The sequence below is a fragment of the Convolutriloba macropyga genome, chromosome 10 (assembly GCF_964194025.1).
Source record: "Convolutriloba macropyga chromosome 10, txConMacr16.3, whole genome shotgun sequence".
In the NCBI taxonomy this organism is placed as follows: domain Eukaryota; kingdom Metazoa; phylum Xenacoelomorpha; order Acoela; family Convolutidae; genus Convolutriloba; species Convolutriloba macropyga.
In genome coordinates, this window is record NC_134477.1 from 56,315,901 (window position 1) to 56,340,075 (window position 24,175).

At 33.7% G+C, this 24,175-nt stretch overlaps 1 protein-coding gene across 1 annotated transcript in view; it reads left to right on the forward strand.

Moving 5' to 3' along the window:
* Positions 1–776: 776 nt before the first annotated feature.
* Positions 777–24,175, forward strand: part of LOC142348733 (prefoldin subunit 1-like) — a 218,590-nt gene continuing 195,191 nt past the window's right edge. The window contains exon 1 of the mRNA XM_075400203.1: positions 777–787. The gene's annotated coding sequence lies outside the window, so the exon portion shown is untranslated. The remainder of the gene's footprint in view (positions 788–24,175) is intronic.

Below are 24,175 nucleotides of genomic sequence, written 5' to 3' on the forward strand. Positions count from 1 at the left end.
ATTTAGTCCGGCTATCAGTTTGAAGTCACAAAAATGTGAACATCTGATTGGATAAAATGCTATTTTTTACGCTCAAAACGAGATCAAATTTTTATCAATAGCGTCCAATTAGGCAAAAACGGAAGTTGCGTTGGCTAACATTTTAAATGGAAGATCTATAACAATATTTTCCATAAAAAAGTGTTAAATCATAGAAAGTTAGTTCAAGAACTACATGTCTCGATTCTATTCAAGTTTTCATAAAGATTTGAATTTTGTGTGTTTTTGTATAGGTCACAATTTGGATGAATACATTGGCTGATAAATGGGGGTGTGGTTAAATAACGGGCTACTGGCGAGCTATAGAAATATTCTCAATCGCAGATAACAAACTGGAAAAAAAACAATTCAAAAGGAGCAGGGATAGGAGTTCATATGGAAAAATTAGAACTTAAAAACAGCAAGTCTTCGGCAACAAATTTGAGAAAAAAAAATATTTGACCAGTTGTAAAGGAAATAACAAAAAATGACTGGAAAAAAATAAAAACAATTACGGCTATGTGTAAAAAAGAATGTGTCACATCAAATTATCTCTATAATGAATACAGCTTTTACGCTGAATGTAGTACCCTTTATGTTGTTTTGCTTGTTTTATTCAAAAAAGGTGAAGTAAATCGTTTTATAACACTATTAATGAAATAGAAATATTACAAAAATCATAGGTCGGCAGAATAGGGCAAAATTGTCAAAAATATCCAGAATTTTTTTAGGTGAAAAAATGTACCAAAATGTTTTTGACTTATTAAATGACCAAAATACAAAATACCTTAATTGATTTATGTTGTTATGGAAAAATTAGAACTTAAAAACAGCAAATCTTCCGCAACAATTTTGAGAAAAAAATTTTTGACCAGTTGTAAAAGAAATAACAGAAAATGACTGGAGAAAAAAACAATTACGGCTATGTGTAAAAAAAGAATGTGTCATATCAAATTATCTCTTAAATGAATACAGCTTTTACGCTGAATGAACGCTTATGTTGTTTTGCTTATTTTATTCAAAAAAGGTGAAGTAAATTGTTTTATCACCCTATTAATCAAATAGAAATATTACAATAACCATAGGTTGGCAGAATAGGATTGTCAATAAAATTGTCTAAAATATCCAGAATGTTTTTGGGTGAAAAAATGTCCCAATTTGTTTTTGACTTATTAACTGACCAAAATACAAAAAACCTTAAATGATCAGGAACAAATTTGCAGTTCCGCAATAAACTCATTTTTTTCCTCTGAAAATGTCATCAAATAGTTTTCAGTTCATATGTTAGCGTTGTTTAAGTATACCAGAGATAAAAATCGTCAGCTTGACCTCTCTTTTCTGGAATATTGTTTTTAGTGATGAACTTTGCAAATTGAAAAAAAATCAAGAAAATACAGTTTTCAAAAAAATGATATTTTTTATGGGCTCATAGGTAATTAAGTTCTACGATCCAAATAAGATAACATAAATTTAGTCTTATAAAGATCTCAAAGGCTCATAAACAAACACAATGAGAAAGCAAAATAAACTTTTTGTTTGAGCTCCTGATATATGCTTGGAAGCACTTTCAAGTTTTTATATGGATAACGCATTTTAACGCAGTGTAGCAGAAAACATCGTGGTTATTTTTCCAACATTTTTTTTTTCAAAGTGGTGGAATAAATATGCTAAGCTGATGTTTTTCCTTTTCTTCAGTCAAGTTTTCACTTTTTTCTTCATCGGAGAAAACATAAAGAAGGAGAAAAAATTTTTTTTTGAATCTCAAAATCTGATTTTTATGTGTTTTTGAAACCTTGAAACTTTTTTTAAACAGAAATATGAAATGGGGAGAAAAAAAGTTTTGGAAAAAGCACTTGAAAAGAAAAAAAAACAACAGTCTGGAGGGCAGGGGTAACCGATCGCTTGGAAAATATAACTGAAACAAGCAAAAAATGCAGCAAATTTAGTTAATTTGTTGAAATGAAGTTTTGATTGCCTTAAGTAATTCTTTACCGTTTCAAGACTTCAAAAAAATGTTTCGTGAAATATTTTCCAGATGAATTTTACCTATTTCTTACAAGATAATTTATTAGAACCAATAACATGAAGCCTTTTATTTTTGCTGAGAAAACTAAACAATGCCCACTAATATCGGAAATTTTTTATTGCTTTTCATAGAGATCAAATGTCTTCAAACGAATTTATTTAGAGAGCGATTTTTACTTTGGTTAACATTTCAGTTAATTTATAGTAATAAACTGCCGCAAATTAAGCTGCTTCAAATTTTACCTGAGAGTTAAAAAAGCCAAAATTTTGGATGCAATTATGTGAAAAAGTACCTTTAAAGCTAGTAACACGAAAAACAACACGCAAATGGTCGGAAGTAAATTCTGTAGTATAAAAAATTGCGTAAAAAGCCGGCAAGACTAAAATTACTGCTACAATCTTTGTTTGAGGGCAATTGACAATTAAGTTAGCTATCAGTTTTTATTTCTTTTTTTTCTGAGCGATAATGTCTCCTATTCCACTGCAAAGTGAAAAGCATGAACAAATTAAACTGATTCAAAAAAAGTGGAATCACAATGTTGTTGAGTTTTGCTCAGCTTAAATTGTTTTTTAACCTAAGTAAAATGCTTGAGAGAAAACCCCAGTTGTAAGTGAGCATTCACGGCTAGTTTACAGTGTTTTTGAGTTTTTTCTTACAATAGTTTTTAACCTTTGCTGCCCAGTTACAGAATCTGGATGCGAGTCGCAATACTTCTCAGCATCGGTCCAGTTTTTCAAATCCATAATCAGATCCAATTTCTCGACAAAATCCGGACATCCACTACAGCGAAAATCATCAGTAATTTCAGTTCCTTGCGTGCAGTTTCGGAAACGTTGTCTGGTCCACGAAAAAGATTCTTCTGATAACAAATCGCCGTCAAACCAAACAGTCCATTCGAACATTTTTTGGTTCCCATTTTTGGGATTTTTATCGCAATCTTGTTGATTTTCAGCGTCGCATTGAACAACATTGTTTTTGTTCAAGCCTACATAAACACATGTTCGGTCCTCAGTTACTGAACGAATGCAGGATGTCGTGATTGCTTTGAAGTTCAGTTGGCATAATTTTTCGTGGCATAAATTAAACGAATGACATCGTGAATTCACAGCGCATGCAATCGCACATGTAGTTCGTCGAGTTACAACGAACTGTACGAAAGTGTAGTCGGCTAAACGAGTCGAGAGTCGAAAATCTACTTTCCAGGTTGTCGCCCTAAAAGTTTAAACTTCTATGAAGATTTTGAGATCTTCTCTGTTATTACCCCCCCCCCCCCCCCCCCCAGACACCGGCACCATCACATATACGGCTTTCATGGGTAATTTGTGGTAACATAGAATGTTTAGCTTCAAATGGGGAAGAGGACTTCCTTTTCACAAATTTGATGGGGGGTATTCATACGCCATATTTTATTCTTTCTAGACGAAATATTTTATTTCTACTGCGTTGAGCTGTTCTCATAACTTCAGTTCAAATTCCCCTGTTCGGCTAGCTGCCAGAAAATTTTGGTGTCTTACCTTCGGCGTGATAAAGAATAATTAGCCGAAGCCCGAAAATGTATAAAACTAACCAACATAACTAGGAAATACTTCTTTGTTAGAAATGTGCTATTATTTTGAGGCATGGTGAGGAAAAATCTGAACTGAAATCCGGTTTTTGTAAAAGAAAAAAAGACTTGATGGGTTTTTCTTATCCATAATACCTTTCTTTGAACAATGATAAATTACTTTATGTCGCCTTATATGAATGTTAAATGAAAAAAACACCAAACTTTATGCATATTCAGCTCTGTCTCAATTAGAAACAACCTTATTCAAAAAATCTCAACAATTTCTTTTCATTTGTATTCAAATTTTCGAGTAGTTTGTAAAATCTAGTACTGATTCAGGGATAACGAAAAAGACCTCACTTATGAAGAATTTGGAATAAGAAAAAAAGGCGAGGTCTTTTATGAAAAAATCTTTTATGCGAGTAAAATTCCCTTTGTGGTTGTGAATGTTCCGCTTGTTGTGAAAAATGTGATGAAAGATTCTCTTCAGAAAACAAAATAATTTCGGATTGCAATATCGACAAAAATTTATCTTTAACACTAATTATAGTGTCAGGTTAAAGTGTTCTAAGCTAGATGCGCTATCAACTAAGAAAACTTTTCTCGACAGAAATTGGCTCTGAAAAGACTTTAGGTGAACGTAAATGGGTGTGCCCAACATTCAATCAGCCGAAAAGATTTACCTGCGAATATAACTCGGCTTAAAATAATGACTGTTCTTGACCCAGTTTAGCTTTTTCCATTATTTTCTCTCAAAAAGGAAGCAATGCAGGACACTAGAGCAAAATACTCTCGAAAACGTTTTTCATCGCAAGTTTTTAACAAAATTATGTCATTCAACAATTGACATTTCCTAAGGCGAGCATACAAGGGAAAATTTTGACCTTGAGGGGAATCAAAACAACTCAATTTTCATGAAAATTGCATGCAATACTAGCGTCTATTCGTACCAAAACAAACGTCTCTGTAAAACAATTATTACAAAATGGAGGCCAATTAAAGATATAAAAAAATTAGTAAGAAGAGTCACCTCGTACAGTTTATTAGGGGCAAAACTGGAAACCAGCAACAAATGAGTAAAAGAAATACCTTAAAATTTCATACAGACGCCAGAAGATTCAGTTTACGACTAACTCAACAGGCTTTAAATTTATATAATGCTGCACAGATAATTTTTAACATTTCCTTAATTTTTTTCTATAATCCTGGAAAAGTTGAATAAAGTGTTTTCAAAAAAATATTTTGAAAAATTGAATAAACACCCCTAATAAAAACTGTTTAAAAATAGAGAAATGGGTATAAATCAACACTACTGCTACAGTTTGTCAGCAAAATAATAGTTTAATTTACCGCCTCCTTTTTGGTCCCAAGTTTTCAAATAGACAAGCTTTGATGAAGAGGAACATAAAAGTATTGTTTTCATAAAAGTATTGTACAATAATCTGCCTGGGTTCAAATACACAATTTTACATTTTACACCATCTCAATGCTGATTTTTTAGTTTTCAGTTAATAAAGTTTACATCACACGTCAATTTTTACGCATCACAGAAAGACAAGAGAAATCAGATCTTTTTCGTCTCTGCCCTCCCAGGCTTAAAGATACATATTATTTTGCACTCACCCCCCCCCCCTAAGCACGTGCAATATTTTTACCATGATTTACTATGTAATGACACATGCTCTGTAATTGGGGGAGCATAACGTACTGGGGAGCACAACGGAAAGATCCGAGAAATCCCATACTAGGGGTATTGAAGAGTAGAATTTGTTACAAAAAAATGTGCATACCGTGAGTTTTTGAATATAAACACCCTCCTCACAAATACAAACTCATACGCAAATAAAAAACACCTATTTATCAGCTCTCTTCGAATTTACTATTTAATATATATATATATATATATATATATATATATATATATATATATATATATATATATATATATTTGTAACATATATTTTTCATGTCTGTATGTAAATCGCCGGTGGTTCTACCAAGAGCAAATAGTACAAAATCAGTTTGACCAGAGACTGCACTGAAATTCATTGGCTCTTATCAGAACAAAGGTGTCCAGTAGCTAACAAGAGATGGCCCGCTTTTAAAAAAGCTATAAAAAAATTATTGATGAAAGTTGTTTTTTTTCGCACATCGGCCCACTTTCAGTTATTGCGCTGAAACACCCAGAGTGAGGTCTGCGACCCAGTACAGGTATTGGCTAGACAGACTCGGGTCGCGGACAGTGGGGTTCTAGACCGACCATGCCCAAAAAAGGGAATTATCCAGTTTTTTGCCACCATTGGCCAAAGTGAACAGACTTTGTCCAGACCATCGGCCAGAAGGGAACAGACTCTAGGCCAGACCCACTTGAATTTGTAGACGCATCCAATAGATTTTGCAATTGATTACTTTCGTTCATTTTGAACGAGAAATGATTGAGATTTTTAAAAAAAAGTAAATGAAAAACTGTCGATTTAAAGACCAATCCGACTTTAAAAAATTAATTTGGTGAAGCCAGACCAAACACACAGAAATGTGAGTTTTTGCAAGACCAAACAGAGCGAAATGTGGGTTTTTGCTAGACGAAACAGACCGAAATGTAGATATTGGCCAGACCGAACAGGTCAAAAACTGTCATTGGCCAGACAGGAGGCGCGACCAAAACTTTTTCAAAACCACTGAGTTTAATCTCACGCGAAACGCCTCTCTGCGACCCAAGTTGGTGTGGTCGATACCTGTCTTGGGTCGCGCACCTAATCCTGTGTAATGCAGAAACGGGCGCACAAAAGACAAGTTTTCATATTTTGAGACTCTTGTAGGGAAATATGTTTCAGTTCATTTGCAGTTGTAGATCTTCAAAGAAGCATATCTTCTGTATTAACGAAAAATCGGATACTGGACTAATTTGCGGTGAACGCTGTTGAGATCACACGATTTCAGATTTGCGAGCTATTTTTTTAAAAGAAAAACATATTTTGCGCGCACGATAGTGTCATATCAGATACAAAATCGAGCGCAGGACATGGTGGTAGGAGACAATTTCGAGAACAAGATAGCAAGACCAGAAACAACTTTCAGCTCGACATTATCTGATTGGGTGTTTCTCATCAAAAGTAAATTCGAGAGCATTTTTACGGCACGGATTTAAATGCACTTCCAGTGTTGTAAAACATTTATCTAGCCAATTGCTTTGTTATAAGAGCTAGGCTGGGTTTCATGTAACAGGACCATGGAGTTAAATTTAATTTCATTTAAAGCGGTTTTCGAATCATCATAATAATTCTGAAGGTTCACTAAGGGGCGTCAAGATGTTTCTGAGGCATAAATTGGTTGACATTAATTGTAATCTAGTTTGACATGGCTCTGAAAAACTGAGCCAAAACTGGTTAAAGTCTTCGATTCATTCATTAGAAGAAAAGAAGTAATACACGTTGCCTAAAACCGAAGCAAAAAAAATAAAATCTATAGAGAAAAACGCGCCAGACCGCAAACGGAGCGAAAGTACGTGCCGTCAGCCGCTCTTGCCTTTATGACTCTCCTAACGTCATCTCTTCCTGGTCTCTATGACCTTTCCCATTAGCCAAAAGCATCTTTGTGTAGAGTCTTTTGACACTATAATCCATTCGTTCACTTTGCGCCTTTGCGAGAAAGATCATTGCTGTTTAGCCTTTTGATTGTCTGCTAAAGGAGAGCAGCAACACTTTCACCAAGCGTCATCATACAAGGTCTATCATGTTTTGTGTGTTGTTCCATGTCTTCACTCCTGCAGTTGGCTCATCAGCTAATTGTGCCGGTGACGTGTTATTGAAAAGACTCTGTGTTATTAAAATTTGATTTGGAGTCAAAGGTTTCTCAATATGAGGCTGCTCAGCAAAAAAAAAGTGAGCTGTGTGGGCTTGAGCATTGAAATTGAGCAAGGATTGTTAAAAAGATGTCGAGAGAGAGCTTTCGGAAAGCGAAAGCTGGGTGACTTAAGGTTTTTTAAACCAAACCGTCAGCATAAAAAACAGTAAAATCGTATAATTGATAACGGTTTCCGAAGGCCAATCACCTGGTTGCGCTGTTAAATAAAAAAAATTTCTTGCATCTCTGGACTTGTGAAAACGTGTCTGATGGGCGGGTTCTCAGTACAAACGAAAAGGTTCGCCCCTGGTATGCTTAGTTATTGGACGATTTTCCTGGTCCAGTTTTGCTGGTGCTTAAAACTGACCACAGGAACTGAATAGTACGTTCTCATCGCACAATGGATTTAAGCATCTTGTTTTGCAGTTGGAAAATTTTCTCGAGATAATTTCTCGATGATTGAAAATCTTTGCGCGTGAGAAAAGTTCAATCTTTGTTGTAACTGTAAGAAGAATCGTTCCACGTAGAAAATTTTCTCGAACCAACTACGGGGTCATGCGTCTTGCAGCAACAGGTTCATGCGTCATGCGTCTCTACAGCACATGTTTTTGAGGGGCTGCTCATCTCATTTCATGAAGACTCAGTCTTGCAGGGGAATTCGTGTTGCGGTAGCAATTTCTGCTAAATTTCTAAATTTCTAATGTCTCAAGACAGCAAGCTCCGTAGTCATTGGGTTTGATACTTGTTGAGATAAGATTTTTTTGCTATCCGTTCGGAGCGAAAACATTTTGATAGTTTTTGAGTTTATCCAGACCAATTTTAATTGGCTGTTGGACCAGAGAAAAATTTCGTTATTCTTTTTTAAATTTTTTTCCTTTTGGTTAGTTGTAGAAGGCACACTCCTTCAATGGTGGATTCAAATTCCATTTTTGGCACGCTTATTCGACTGGGAGGACAAAGTATCCTTTTTCGCATGAGAAAATAAGCTTTTCATTAATTGTTTTGACTATCAGTGGTAGGGAGGTAAGTGACGGTAAGATAGGAGTAAGTCCACAAAGATAGGAAGTTGGCGGCACGTGTTTTATTTTTATCGAAATATTAATAGTTTAACGGAATTTTAAATCTGGCATTGTAGTTGTTCAGAAATTTTTGAGTGTTTTGTGAGCTTCTTGTGGTTTTAGATCTCATCAGTTCGTTCAAAATATCAAAATCAAATGCAAAAACCTTTCGATTCATTGACAGAGGAGACAAAGGACCAATAGTATCAAAAAAAACCAAAACAGAAATTTTACCTCTTCGTGTTGCTTGCTGCATCCTTAGAAACTGTGGTACAGGAACTTGATAAAACGATCAGTTATATATCGTTTTTGACCAAATATTTGTAATTTTGCTTTTTAGTGTGTTTCATCGGCGGAGATATGAGAAAAACCGGTGGTTTGTTCGATCGATGCTTTGTGGGACTGAATGTGAACTTCTATAGGCTATCTTTTTACGTGGAAAGGCTTCTATGGCTTCTGCGTTTGTTGAGAGGCTGGATGTAGTCACCTTTATAAGAGTGGAGACTAATACTGCTGAAAAATTACTTTAAATATCTTTGTTGCACAGATTATGCACAGAAATTGTATAGATCGGTAAACCAGCTCGGTCAAAGATTAATCTTTCAAATCTAAAATTTCATATATTTGGTATATAAATGCAAACGTATTGACAACTAGGAGGGTGATCATGCTTTGTCTGAGACAAAAATGCAATAAAGATGTTTGAGACATAATTGTTTCAAGAGTTTTTACGAATGTTTGCGAGTTATACGTTGAGACATGGTGTGATAAAGGATCTTGTGGTTTTAATTATTTAATTGGTTTTGTCAGAAGTTGTCATCGTCTCTGTTTGACTCTGTGGTGAGATTGGCATCTCATTGTTTTGTTGAGGTACTCCAGAGTTTTGATGCTTGTCCTCTGCATAGAAATTCAAAAATACTAGTAACTTTTTTCAGCAGGAAGATGAACTGGATTCCAGGATCAACAGTGGCGTGGGTATTGAACATCTTACTGCCATTTACAAATTAAACCAGTTTTGGTTCTAGTTTTTCATACCCTGCAGGATGAGGAATTTTCGTTTATACAAAAATTTAGGGTTGGATCCGAAGAAATCAAATGGGCAAGTAGAACTTTTGTTGTTGACATTGTTGTTTCTCAGAAAGCGATAGAGCACATGTTCTTTGCTAGCATTTTATCTTTTGACAAATTCCGTACATTTATTCTAAACTTTTTGTTCAATAGGTGGCTGGGTTAAATGGCTGACTTAATTTCTGGTGATTGGAGCTGCTGGCTGAGAAAGCATCGTCTGGCCACCTAACTTGTTCTGGACGATAATGTTTAGTTGGGCGGTGAAATAAAGCAAAAAATACATGTTTTTGCTGAATGGAATCGCTTTTCAGGCAACAAGTTTTGCAATGATTTATAAGAAAACTTGAAGCAAATTTGATATTTCCAATGTGACTCATAAAATTTTTCAGGGCAATTGGGTTGAAAGCGGGGCCACACGAGTAAGCTTGATTTTTTTCAATGGTTTGTAAGTCATTGGGTCTCCCCTGAGACTTGGAAATGTCATTAGTAGACTTTTAAAAGAATTTTTAGTTGTGGTTATAAAACGAAGTTGCGTGCAAACCGGAAATACTTTGTATGTGTCTCAGATAGTTGATCATACTGTTGATTTCCAGAAAATGGCAAGTTTGCAATTTTTTGGGTTTCCTGATGTGTTTTGTTTGCTAACTTGTTGAGCAATTGTTGATCCAAGTGGTTTTTGCTGGTTCGTAAACAGATTATTCTAAATAATTAAGAAATGAAACGACTGTTATGTTGTGCAACTAACAAGAGTGGCACCAAGGTTGTACATTGTCGTTTTGGAGCTGAAACGATTATCAACGTTTGGTTTTTTTTATTGATTTGCATTGTTGAACCGAACTGCAGTTGGATGATTTGAGTTTCAATAAAACTCAAAGTTGTTTGGCTGTTAAGACATTGGTTTGGCCAATTTCTCGCTGTTCTGGTATTTTTAGAAAGCAACAACTTTACAAAGAAAGTTACCAACTATTTGAGTCGTTGAATTTTAATTATTGTCAAACGAAATGTGACTTAAGTTTTTTTTTAAAATTTGAGAGGATTTGGTAAAATTTGTTGCGGTTTGTTTCTTTTCCTTTACCTGATGGGATTTGCTATTGAAGTATTTACCGATTTACACTGCGTGGATTTGAAATTCTTGCGTTTTGGTTTTGACCGCTGAACAGTTAATGTGAAAAGTCTTTTGCAAATCAAATGCATAACAATGCATGCTTTTTTCTTCTGATCCGTTAATTAAAAGAAAAAAGCTTTCCTTTTGGTTTAACTTATGATTGTTGCAATAGCATATTTGATGCTGCAAAAAAACAATAAACTGGTTCAATTGATGAGTGAGCTTTATCAGGCTGATTATCAACAACTTCGAATTATAACAAAGCGGCAGTTTGTTTCAGATGATTGGAGGGTGGTTGACTTAAACAAATTGGTAGGTGTTTGCATTTATACTGAGAACTATTTTGTCCTCTAGGGATTTAAGATTACTCAAATCAATTTTGTCTTGGGTTTTTGCAGTGGATGTATTGGTTGATACTGTCTTGGGGTTGCTAACCTTTGCATTGATTGACTGATGTGTTTCATTGTCGTTTAGTGTTTTACTAATTCTGCAGTCAGTTTTCTACAATTGTCAGCACATAATTGGTTGCTCTGGAGGAATTTTTAATAAACAATTGAATAATTTCTCATTTGGCCGCAAAAAGGACGGTCTTGCCGGTCTTGGAGGCATTGGAGGAGGAACACCGTTGTCAGAGATTGTTTCTCTCAAGTTCTCTAATACAACTTTTTGAGAGCCAGTCGCTGTTCAGTGGGAATGGAGTTGTCTTATTGACGGCTGTAAAGAGCAGCTAATGCACTGCTTACATGAATTGATCATTTACTCAACTGACCACATTCGTCGAGACTTCAAACTTTTCCAGACGAGGCAACAAGTTTGAGTGACGCCCATCACAAAAAATTTGTTGCTCCTGCTCACTTTTCAATCTTGATGTTATCCAGATGTGTCGTCAGTTCTTCAATCGTCTCCTTGAATTCGTAGATAAAACAACGAAAAGGCCGAAGCTTTTCCTCTGGTCAACAGGTTCCTTGAAGACATAAAGTTAATTGATTTTTAACTGTTGAGCTCGGTAATTTGGATTTATTCAGCGTGTGTAGTCGACTCTGATTTTTTTTTGTATTTCCGAAAGAAAACTAATAGACTCGTTATTTTTCTGTCCTGTGTAAAGTAAAGGTTTCAACACGGCTCACAAGGAAGGAAAAAACACGCTCATTTAGTTAAAATTCTTCTGTTTCTGAACGCGTGTCAACCTATTTAATTATTTGAAAATTAGCGACTCAACTTTTCACAGAAAAAGAGCTCTTAGTATATTTTTTGCTGCTATTATAGCTAAGACTTGATTTAAAAAATTGAAAAAAAAATTTGTGTGCACCGTGTGCACCGCTGGTTTACTAAACAGGACTACGACTTAAAAAAATGCTCTAAATTTTTGCAAATTTTTCGTTTCTGATTATTACAGGTATGGCTTCATTTGTCTGCTTTATATTGTGTTCAATCAAAATCAAAGACAATTGAACTAATTTACGTTTTGTTTTCTTTTTCAATACTTTGTGATTTACTAAAAACTTAAAACCCAACAAATCTGACTAAGAAACTCCATTAACCTTTCGGTTTTTAATGTGCTTTGAATAGGCAACAACAGCTACAGAGACGTTGAGAAGACGGACAATTAAATTGCGAGCGCTAGTTTGAAATTCTTGAACTCTTTGAAACTCTGTTGGGACAATGAGAGCAACTAGTGAGACCAAAAGGGGAAAAACGGCTTCTGTCGGCTACATTTGCCACAACGGACATTAGCTAAAGCGTTTTCAGCTCACAAGTTGACTATAGTTAACAAATCTTTGACGGGGAAATAATTCAATTTTTGGGCCTTTACATTCTTACGAAAGACTCAGGCATTGGCTTTTGTTTTTTGATTTTCTGCTCAGTAGATACCACCCAATTGGCAGAGCGAGCAACTTTTCAAGAAATAAACAATGTCTGTTCATCTAATTCATATTTGTCATAAATATAGAGACTACTCCATTGATTAAGCGGGCCGTTTGTAGTACGCAGCGAAGCAATCCAAATTAGTTTCTTTTAGTTTTAAGCTTCTGAAGAGCGAAAGCAACTCAGACGGCTGGTTTCAGCTCCCAGTGTACTTTTTCATGAGAAAAAAGACAAATTTTAAGGTTAGTCTGGTATATACCTAATCTGATTTTTGAAACCGATTTTCAGATTCTTCAGAAATAAGGAACAGTGTTGACATTTTTTGCTATTGCCAATGTAAAACTGTCTTTATTTGAAAACAATTGTTTTTGAATGTTTGATTGATTGAAGCGTCAATTGATGTTTTCTCAGTTTTGTCATCATTTTATTAAAACTGGAAAACTGCTTTTGTTTTTGAACTCTGGGATATCTGAATTATATTCTTCTGGTTTTGCAATTCTTGTATATTCAGTTTCCAGGTCTTTTGAACACACTGAATAAAGAGGTTTAAAGCTAGATGTTGTTCGCAATGCTGTTGCTTTCTGCCTCCGGATAAATAAATGATAAATATTTGTTGATTTTTGCATTTCACAAAAAGGCTCTTTCAGTTTTGATTGTTTCGTTAATCTATTGAGAAACATTTTTAGAAACCTATAGTACTCATCTTCTTGGCAAGTCTATTTGTGATAAATTTTGGTTTTTTTGTAACGGGGTTGAATTATCAGTGAGTTAACTTAAAAACTGTTGTAATGTTTCTGCTTTTTGGAATACCCTTTGCAACTTTTCTCGTTCTTGATAGACCGCTTTCCTATTCTGACAAAACGTGATAATGAGTTTCTCAAAATGGCGTAAATTAATGGTAGGGGACGGGCTGTTATGTCTCCGCCATTCTTTGTCGAAAAGTTGATAACTTGCCTCTGTTTTTCTTGATTTATAACACAATCCTTCTGTTTTCTGGTTTCTGCAGGAAAAATAAATCAATTATTCGGGAGAAAGCTTATTAACTCCCGCCTCTTGTGGAATCTACAAAGGAATTTAAGGATGGGTCGATATAAAGTCAAGAACTCTAAAAGAAAAGTCTTTCTTCTTCCGACCATGAAAAATTTTTCTGTCCTTTTTCTTATTTTTCATGAAAAAATGTATTTGAGAATTAAATTAATTTCATTTGAAATTGACTCTAGTTTTAGAGGACAAGTCGACTAGTGCTTTATTATTTTTTTGCAAAGTTTTCAAAATTGCGATTTTCAAAATCCCATTGTCATTCTATTTTAATTTTGAGAATTTTTTCTGAAATGTCAATGAAAACTTGGTTCCCACCGTTTTTTCAAATATATCTGATCTGTGAGAAATTTTATGGGGACAAATTTCAAATCTCGTGTGAAACTTTAGGTGAACTTCTGCTGGTGAAGTCTGCAACCAAAAAGAATTTGTCGTGCCTTCTTGGTCGACTGACGCCTGAAGAACTTGAAAAAATCTCCCCGTCATTGATGCAACCAAAAATTTCCTCTTCAGGAATGACGTCGTAGTCTTGGGTTTTAGCCTTGAGGTGTGTTCATGCTCCTTTGGTTTCAGAAATTATAAACTTCAGAAGATTTTTATGTCCGAATTATCAAGGCCGATGGTTGCCAAAGCTATGTATTAAAACATTTATCTATTCAATTCCTTTGATATAAGATCACGTCCAGGTTTCAAGCTACTGGACCAAAGAGTCAATTTTCATGTTGCATTTTGGGCTGTTTTTGAATCATCTTAATATTCTTGAATAACATTGGCAACAACCTGTGTTCAACGTTTTTTGGACAGCACCTTGACCTTCCGTTCCAAATGGGCACGTAAGTTTTATGGCCGCCATAAGTCTCATATATAATCTCATTAGAGTCAATACCCAATTCCTAACGAAAACTCTTCTCGCTAAAGTAGCCTTTCCTGTGGAAAACATTGGTGAAGCGTCCATTTAGGAGATTTCGCATTGAATCTATTTTGTTATAGTTCAAAATGGCAAGTTTAATAAATCACATTTACAGGTAAAAAATTGAAGTATCGCTAGTAAGCGTTGTCTTTTGGGACTAATTTTGGGGTTTTTTCACCCTTAGGAAGGCGCTCGTGTTGTATAGCAAACAATAATCTGCCATCATAACCATATAGCTCTGAGATGCTCCGAAGCTTTTAGTAGCTTAATCACAATATTTTTTCTGAGGTATTTTGGTATTTTCTTTCAATTATTTATCAATAAGGTTTGCTTTACAAATATATTAAGCACGTTAGTCGATGTTTCACTCAGAAATAAAGTAGGATTTGCGGTGAAATGAAATATTTGTTACAAAAATGTGAAATAAAATGCTTTTCAACAAATGTTATGAAATTTTTCGAGAGTTGAGGTTTTGTTCGCTGAATTTTTCATTTTTATCACCTTCACATTATGCGCTAAAAACTGCTAATCTTAAAACCATTCACCGCAGTTCTTTCATTATTTCGCAATTTTAAGAGTTGACAACTCGACCAGTGTTGAACAAAATTACGAATAGAAAGTCTGGCAAATAAAAGGTTTCTTGGCAGTCCCGTGCCAAGCCACAGCAAAGCCAGAACTGAAATCTAGATTAGTATTAGATGCTAAGTACATGCTAATCGAGTCGTTTTTGAAACCCCAACTGCGCCATTTGATCAAATCAGTCACGTCTTTGTTTTCTCTCAGGGTTCTCCAGATGTTTCTCTCGGCTCTGTCGGTGACTCCGATCCAGATTGGATTGTCACCCGATTTGGTCTCCATAAATGCCATTTGTTCAGCTGTCCCATCTATGTCACCCCAGAGATGCCTGTATGGATAATAATCAAGAAGTATACATTAATATATAATAACAAATTTGTTTTCAGTACCAAATATACAAGCTTCGAACAATTAAACAAATTAGAGTAGAAAGCGTCGTATGCTAGGAGGCTATTTGCATGTTTCAGCACCGCTACAGAGCTATTCAAAATTAGATTATATGTACGAGATTCATTTAGTTACTTATACTGAGAACATTCAAGAGGAACAGAAAAAAAGGGGGTTTAGTAAACAAATTTTACGCACCAACTATCTAATTGAATTTAACTAAAAAAGTTTTAAAACAAACTTTTTGTCATCGAGCATACGATAATCAAAAAGTATATATTAATCATTGCAACGCCGAATTCGATTAAAGCGTCATCGACAACGACGACCAGTTTTGTAAATCTAACTCATTTTTGCTATAATATTGCGTCAAAAACGACCAAAACAAAAAAGGTTAAATGTACAGATGTATTAGATTTCACTGATTTTTGCAAACTTGGTAAACTTTGGGGGGAGGCAGAAAAGTTTGAACTTTTTTGAAAAAAATCTTAAGAAAAATTTATGTATCAGGTTGCCTAGAACTAATTTATGAAAGTGGTAAATATTTCGATGAAGCAATTGGACATGTTTTTCAGTTAAATTTATTAACTCAGCTCTCATCTCACTTAAAAATGCTCTAAATTTTATATTTATTTAGTTTTTTTAATATTTCATTACTTAAGTTGTCAAATAACTTGGTTATCATAACTGGTCATGAACTCAACAGATCAACAGTTTCATGAATCACATATCAGCAATCCATATCACTTCTCAACACGGTAAAAGCCCCCGGATTTTAAGGTAAGAGAATTACCAATCAAAACTTTGGTTCAACTGGGCTTTCAAAACAGTTAACAGTTTTCCCCTCAAAAGAACTCAAGACAAAGTGCATTACGTTCAATGATCATAAACATCTATTACCTAGAAAAAAAATAGGAAAACCGTAACGAACCGTCAAAATTGTTCCTAAAGATTATTTCTGACATAATTTCAGTTCTTTAAAATTGTTGACAGTAATGACCAATTTTTTCGGGTTGCTGTCTGGTCTGACAACCCTCCGTGCATCTTAAGCTCTGACCAGAGCCATTTTCAATGTAGAATTTTTGGTGTACAGCTGGATTCTTCGCAAGTTGGTGTTTTTAGAGCTGGATACGGCCGGGTCCTTATACTGGATATACCCGCAGCCACTAAACCTCCACAGCAATTGCTAGGATTGGTTTTGTTATCGATAAAATGTTGCTGCTTCTGAATTGAGAGTTTTTATGACAAAAATTAACAATTTACAAACTGCTCAGAAAATGGATAGCAATTTGAACAATGAAAGTTCTCAAACATGCGTTCTTTTGTCAAAATTGTTTTCTAAATGGTTTTTACGGTTAATATGAATAACATTTGAAAAGTCTGAAGCAAATAAATGCCAAAATACTGGTATTTCCCTTTTACATTTTTTTGTTTCCTTGCAAGTTTTATGTGTAAATAAATTTGATTTATATTATGTAAATTAAAACAATTGTTGAGGACGTGCTGGTAATAGATATGACCCTTAGAACCATAATAACAGCGTTTGAAGTATTGAATATTGTTGAAAAAATGTAAATACTAAATTTTATTCTCAATATTTACTCTTGCAAAATTTTAACATTTAAAGAGCTCCAAATTGATGAGGAGGAAATGAATTACAAATGAGATGCTTAAAACGGCAGATATTGAGTTTTTTTAGTTTCAATTTTTTCGAAATTTCATTATTTTTCGAATGCAAAAAAATGGTATCTGCAACTTACGTGGAGTTTTGTATACGCTGATTACAAAACCATTAAAATTCATAAATTCTCTTTATTACTCGTTCAGCAAAAAAAAGTTTGATGTGGATTTTTGTATTGGTGCCAACATCAGAAAGGAATTTCTATTTAATAAATTACTGAGCTAAATAGTAGTTTTTAACTGCTGTTTTTCTAAGTTTCTTGAAAGAATTGATTGCTCTAAAAGAGCAAAATAGTGTTTTGTTTTTTTTATCTGTTGACAATTTTTAGCCTAAGGAACGTATTCCTGGAGTCAACAGCAAAACAGGAATCCCAAGAAATTCAGTTTTACTGTTCAGTTAACTTAAGTTGATGTTCTAAACCGCAGGTGATTTGGTTATTTGATTTTATCAATGAACAAGGAGGCTCGGTAATGTGCATTCGCAAATTAAGTTCCGACCCCGCTCATCTACATTTTTCACTTAATTGTCTACCAAATGAGGAAAAGATAAAAAAAATTAATATAACAACCTATCGTTCAACAAACTACTAAACGAAGATAACAATGTATTCTAGAGAGCCTATGAGACCTGTTGCTACCATAATATGACTACCAGAAACGGCAATAAAAATCAAACAGTTACAAATATTAATTACGACCAAAATTCCTTGTCCATTTTTGAAAACCTCTCATAACCAAATTAAAATAGCATCAGATAAATTTATACTAATAGGTTAGCCGGTACTTTTTGGAACAAAATATGGGACTTTTCCTCAATGCGACTTGGCAACAAGTCGACTAGAAATGAGCACAAGCGGCATAAGTTTAATAAAACATTTCTTTTTTTAAAAAAGAATTAATTTCGAACTGTTTAGAAACATAACGCATCGAATGAAATCTTGGAAAGAGAGAGAGAGAGAGAGTATTTTATACCTCAATAGAGAGCGACTGAGGCCTTTCATTATTCAGGATATGTCATACGGCTACAAAAAGAACGACAAATAAAGGCAAAAAAGGAAAATTTGCACCAAAAAATATGCACGAAAACGATGTCCCCCCAATCAATTAAAAATTGTGATGATCACTAAATACAATAAAACTCTTCGTTTGCATTTTTTTCAGGTGACAACATTTGTGGGTCAAATGACGCACTTTATTGTGATACTGTGAAAAGAAAACAAAAACCTACAAAAAATGGGCGAATTTGCAAAAATCACGAAAATTGGTTTTTTGAAAATTGGTTGTTCATGAAGAAGGGCCATTTGAGGAAAAAAAACCGCTATGAAAAGAAAATTGTATTTCAAAAGATTAATATAGTGAATTGTATATAGAGATGCTTAGCTACAATTTAATAGAAATAAAATTGGCAGATCCATCTCATTTTTTAATAAAAACAAATGATTTCAAAACTCATAGCCAACAAAAGTTTTCGACTAAAAGAATAGAACGTTTCCTTTCAACTACTTGGAAAACTAATCGCGACTGTTATTCATGAGACTAAATCATAAGACTATAAAATACAAGCTGAACTATTACTTTTCACAAACAACTTTACGAAACCACAGTTTTGAAGCCATTAAAATTAACCGCGATTAACCATAAGATATTAACCGCGATAATATAACATCTTCATTTTTGTCTCCTTTAATCCTCATACTATCTTTTTGTGAAACGACTATCACAAGATGACAACAAAAGGACCAAAAAAACTGAAAAAGTATCCGAACTTCAAAAAAAAATTCTTCTGAAACAAATTGTCTTGTCTAAGCCCTGAAGACATCATCTAAAAAGTTGAAAATTACAACAAAAAAATATTGTTTGATTCAACAAAACATTAAAAAGAGCTCCAAAACATGAGGCTAATTTACGAAAATGATACAACATTGTAAAATACGAAAAACGCAAACCAGAAGAAAATGGGCTAAGTTAAAGAATATTATTACTCTTCTTTTTAGAAATTTAATTCGTAAGTCAAACAGCTTTTTTTACCGATATCAGTTATTTAAGTTCAGATGTTTATTTAGAGATGGCCGCTGAGAAATTTAATTATACAATAGGTGGCCTATGACAACAAAAATTAACAACAAATAAAGGCAAAAATAAAAAACACTACCAATTTCTGCAAGAGAACGGTGTCGCAGTCCTTCAAACCATATGTTAAGAAAACAAAAATTATGTTCAGTTCCAAATGTTGTAAAGTTTTTTTCAGTTAGATTGTTAAATAATGTGACAATTTACAAAAGAAACAAAAACAAAAGCAAAAATGGGCAATTATGCACAAAAAATCAAAAAAATTTGTATGAAAACTCGTAGTAACAAAAGCAAGAAAACCTTCTGCTAAAACAATTGGCCACAAAATTAGTTTTTGTTCTATAAGGAATAAAGGTTGAATTGCACTTACTGAGAATAAGCAAAATGCTGACTAAAATAATTTAAAAAATTGACAAGTTCAAAAAATCACAGAAATTTCCTTAAAACAAATACATTCAATAACATAAGAGACATTAGGTAACAACCGACTGAATATAAAAGGTTCACTTGCACCTCTTGAGGAAGAAATTTAGATTTTTGAGTGGTAAAACTTAGAAATGCCAAAGGAATAACAATTGAAGGCAAAAATCAATAATTCATTTAAATTTTACTAAAACTCTTCCTTAAAGCCATAAAAACTCTTTGGTTTTCTGAAAACAAAATTACGTAACTTGGAGCTGTCTCTAACAGAGCCGTGAAAAAAAATATTGTCAGTAATTAACATTACAAAAACAAAAGCAAACTTTTTTGAAAAAAGGCAGCATCAAAATAAAAACCAAAAAGTCTGAGTTCATGATATTATCAAACCTTTCCCTGATTTTGTCGCGTGCCCAGCTAACCGACCAAGTGTTCCAATTCTTTGATATTAGATCAATTGTTGACTGGAATTCTTCAAATATTGAAAATAAAAATGCATTTTGTATAATTATCGAGTTAAATCTGCAAAAAACGGCAAAATTTTAATTTCAGAAGACTTTCATACGGCGTCTAATTGTAACTAGTGCTCTTTTTGAGATTAGAGAGTCGATGTTAAATTTTCTAGGTCACTAAGTCTGGCAAACTTTAACAAAGTAGACCAAAAAAGCATATTTTGTGACATTTTTGATGAAAAAAGTTGGAATTTTGAAAATTTTATGAAAAACTTTAGCCATAAAAAATTTCAATCAAACAATTCAGCAACTCTTTTCTATCTCTAACGGTAAAAAAACACTCTGCCGTTAAAAATTTTAACTTATTTTGAATTATATTAGCGAAATTGTACCAAGTTTTAGCAAAAATTACTGAAAATGTGAACAAAAACAGTCGAATGTTCACAAAACTTTAAACCTCGATAACTCCCTGTAAAATACGAAAATCGAAAAAACCTTTTTAATTCCGTATTCTACACTAGACGGGGTTTTTAATGATACCACTCACAATTCTCTACGATGAACATATCGATCGGCCAAAATTGACAGAACAAAAAAAAACAGTTGAGTATATAGTTCCTCCCTCCCCACTAAAGTGGGGGTCGGAACAATTAAACATTTTGCAAATATTTAGTTTTCGTAAATATAACACCTTTCCTTGCTGCGTAGACAGAAAAATTGAAAGCAAAAAATTGAAAATACTTAGATGTGCTTTTGTAGATGTCTGTGTATTGATTAGCCAAGAATGTTGTGATTTTGAATCAGAGGCATGGTGCCACTTTTCCCGTTAGATTCAGCTGACGCAAACTATATGTTTTAATATTCCCACATTTTTTTTAAAAAAGGTGAATATATATCTTTTTTTTCTTCAGTCAAATTTTCACTTTTTGTTAAGCACCGTAGAGAAAAAAAAGCATTTTGTAACCTTCAGGATCTAGTTATATATATTATATTTTTATTTTATATATATTATTCTAAATATTATTTTCATACAAAAATATCAAAATTTTGAAAAAGGGGTATTTCTTTAAAATTTCCTAGGAAAATCGAAAAGCAAAAACAGAAAAACATCGCTCCGGTGGGAGGGGTTATGGGGTGACAGGTTGCGTTAAAATTAAAAATTAGGATTAAAATAATTGGAGGAAAACTATAATAAAATTAGTTAGGTAATTAGAAATTTTGATTGTCATGGGTAGTTCTTTGGAGTTTAAAGCATAAAAATCAATCATTTTAACTAACTAACCAAAAATTTCGATAAAAAATCAAATATTGTGTATTTTTCTCTCTAAATTTTGTTTTTAAATTATTTCCGTCTCTCTGTTTTCTGCTAATTGGAAACTATAGCAAGAAGTAGCGTTTCTCATCATCAAACTGTGTTTTTGGAAAACGGAAGACTGCAGGGAACTGAGTGCTCTCAAAATAGTGAAAACCAACTGCAAAAATGCGAAACTAAAAGCACGAAAATGAATTTTTGTTCAAATTCTAGGATTATTTTCGCAAATTTCATCTTACTTCATCAAAACTGACCATTTCATTATTTTTACAACCGTGGAAACGTAAGAAATCGTTTTCAAGGAATGAACACCAAATCATCCAAACTCATAATTGTAAAGTAAAGAAGAAACGTAAATAAAAAGTTTTCTATTGGTAATCCCAATATTGTCAGAGTGGATTGTTCGGACTAACCTCTTCTAGTAAAATAGAAAACAGCAGAACTTGAGAGAAAGATAGTTCATTGATGGCCATATTGAATAACTAAACAAAATCTTTCATAATCTTTTTTAGAAACTTAGAAGAAAGTTCATTGTATCTTGAAAGTGCTAATTGAATTCCTCTTTTCCCAACTGTGGAAGGTTCTTTAAACTGGAAACCTAAAAAGTTTTTAGATTGTAAAACTCTCAAACAAAAAACCAATGGCGAATTCGATTTTGATACAATCGAAAAATGTTTTCTTTTTCAGTTTAAAGAAAATTTATTAAAACGTTTGATCTCTTTGAAAAAAACTCCGAATAATGAAAAAGCTGAAATATAAATTCATTGACAACCAATTTTCTTCAATGCTGCTAAATATTTTCCCAACGGTGGACGCTTCTTTAAACAGAAAATCCAAATAGTTTATTGATTGTGAGAGTCCTCATATAAAAACCGAATGGTGATTTTGAAAGAAAAAAATCTTTTCTTTCTCTGTTCATATAATATTTATTAACACGTTATATTTCTTTGATAAAACTCCGAATATTGAGATTTCCGAAGTGTGAAATTTACTGACAACCAGGTTTATTCATTAGTACTTAATAAGAGCCTTTAAAAACGGCCCTTAAACTTCTCTTGCATGTTAGCCCAAACCCGATGCAAGAGTGCAAATATTCTCAGAAATCTACTTAACAATAACTGCGGATTTCAATAAGTTCAAAACCGAACTAGTATTTCCCAAATCTTGCTGCTAACACAGTTGCGAGACTCTAAAAAAGACAGACCATTACGCTTATGAAACATCAAAAATGATAAAATTATTGGAAAAAAATTCTAAAAATTAATTTAAATTTTGATGCATATTTTACAATTACCCTTACAATTGCCTCCAGAAGACCACACCTAATTTTCTAGACCAGACAAGCAAGGTTGAAATGCACGATGTAAAACAAAGTTAAAAATCAGTTGTTCGGAAGGAGAATTGAAATTCGAATTTTAAATATGTGTTTGTTTTTGTGTGTGCGTGAAGGCTCTTTTGTGATTGTCATTGTGATTATGAATGTCATTTTGTGTGTAAATTGTTTGGTATGTGTGTAAGAGAGGGAGCGAAAGAGAAAATTATCCTGAGAGAGTAAGTTTTTCAACTGTTATATACAAGTAGAGGCAGAGTCCAAAAAAGGTCAGAAATCAAAAAAAATAATAAAATTAAATACTTGCGGCTATAAAAGTGTTTAGAATCAGAACTGTTTAGAAGTTTATGTCAAATCTTGCCAGTAACACCGCTTCCTGACTGTTGTGAATAAAAATTAAAAGCAAGCGATATCTGTGTGCAGCGAGAAACGTCAGCGAGTATATTCAAATTTTATGCATAGCAAAACAAGCATTCATAACACCGTACTCTCAATCTAGGTGGTCCAATAAGTGGTTCGAGCCCCAACCACCTCAAAATCTACGAAGCAAAATCGGTATTCTAATGCATGTACCTTGAATAACGGACTGCTTGAGAGCGGATTTGAGTCAAACCAGCCCATTTTAGACTAATTTGACATAGAAATTGAATTTTTAGAATATTAAAACGCATTGAATGGTGTAAAATTTAAGTAATAGCGAGGTCAGATTACGTCATTCAGGAATCGAATTTGCCGCTATTGGCTAGCAAAAAGCTGACAGGTTCAGTCGAGCATTTTTACCGCCAGCGCAACCTTCTGCATCTGAACTTCGCTCAAGATTAAGCAACGTTTTGTGTTGGCCGATGTATTTGCACATGGTTATGTGTGATGGGACAAAAACTTATCGTTAAAAAACATATTGATATCTTGATTGAAGATTTTTGTTTTACTGTTTCATGTGATTCCAGTTTAAACCGTTATCTAGCTCGAATACGGACTTTAAATAGACATTATTTTCATTACGCTCATGAGACATCACAAATGAAAAACAAATCTTAAAAACTTCCAAATTTATTTCAATTTCAGTGCAGGAATTACTTTTGCTGATATGATTACCGCAACCAGTCCACGCCTAGTCATTGGGAAAAAACGACGAAAACTTAGTTTAGCGATGACCAAACTTGAATAAAGATCATGAAAGAGTATTTTTGTGCTGGGGTCTGTATTTGTGTAATTGAGTGGGTAATGTGCGGTGTGTGTGTTTGTAGGGTTCTTCTGTGTCTGTGTATTTCAAATGGTACAAAACCCATCTTTCTAGAATATGCTAGGGGCTTTCGTTTTTGATTCCCAAAGAAGGCAGCATTTTTTGGTTCAAATAGTACAAGTAATTTTTTCCAATGCATATAAGTTGCTTTGGGACACTCCCAAGGTTTTCTTTGGCAGAAGGTAATGGTTGTTTTGCAACTATGAGAGTTGTGTTTTTATATTCTGTGC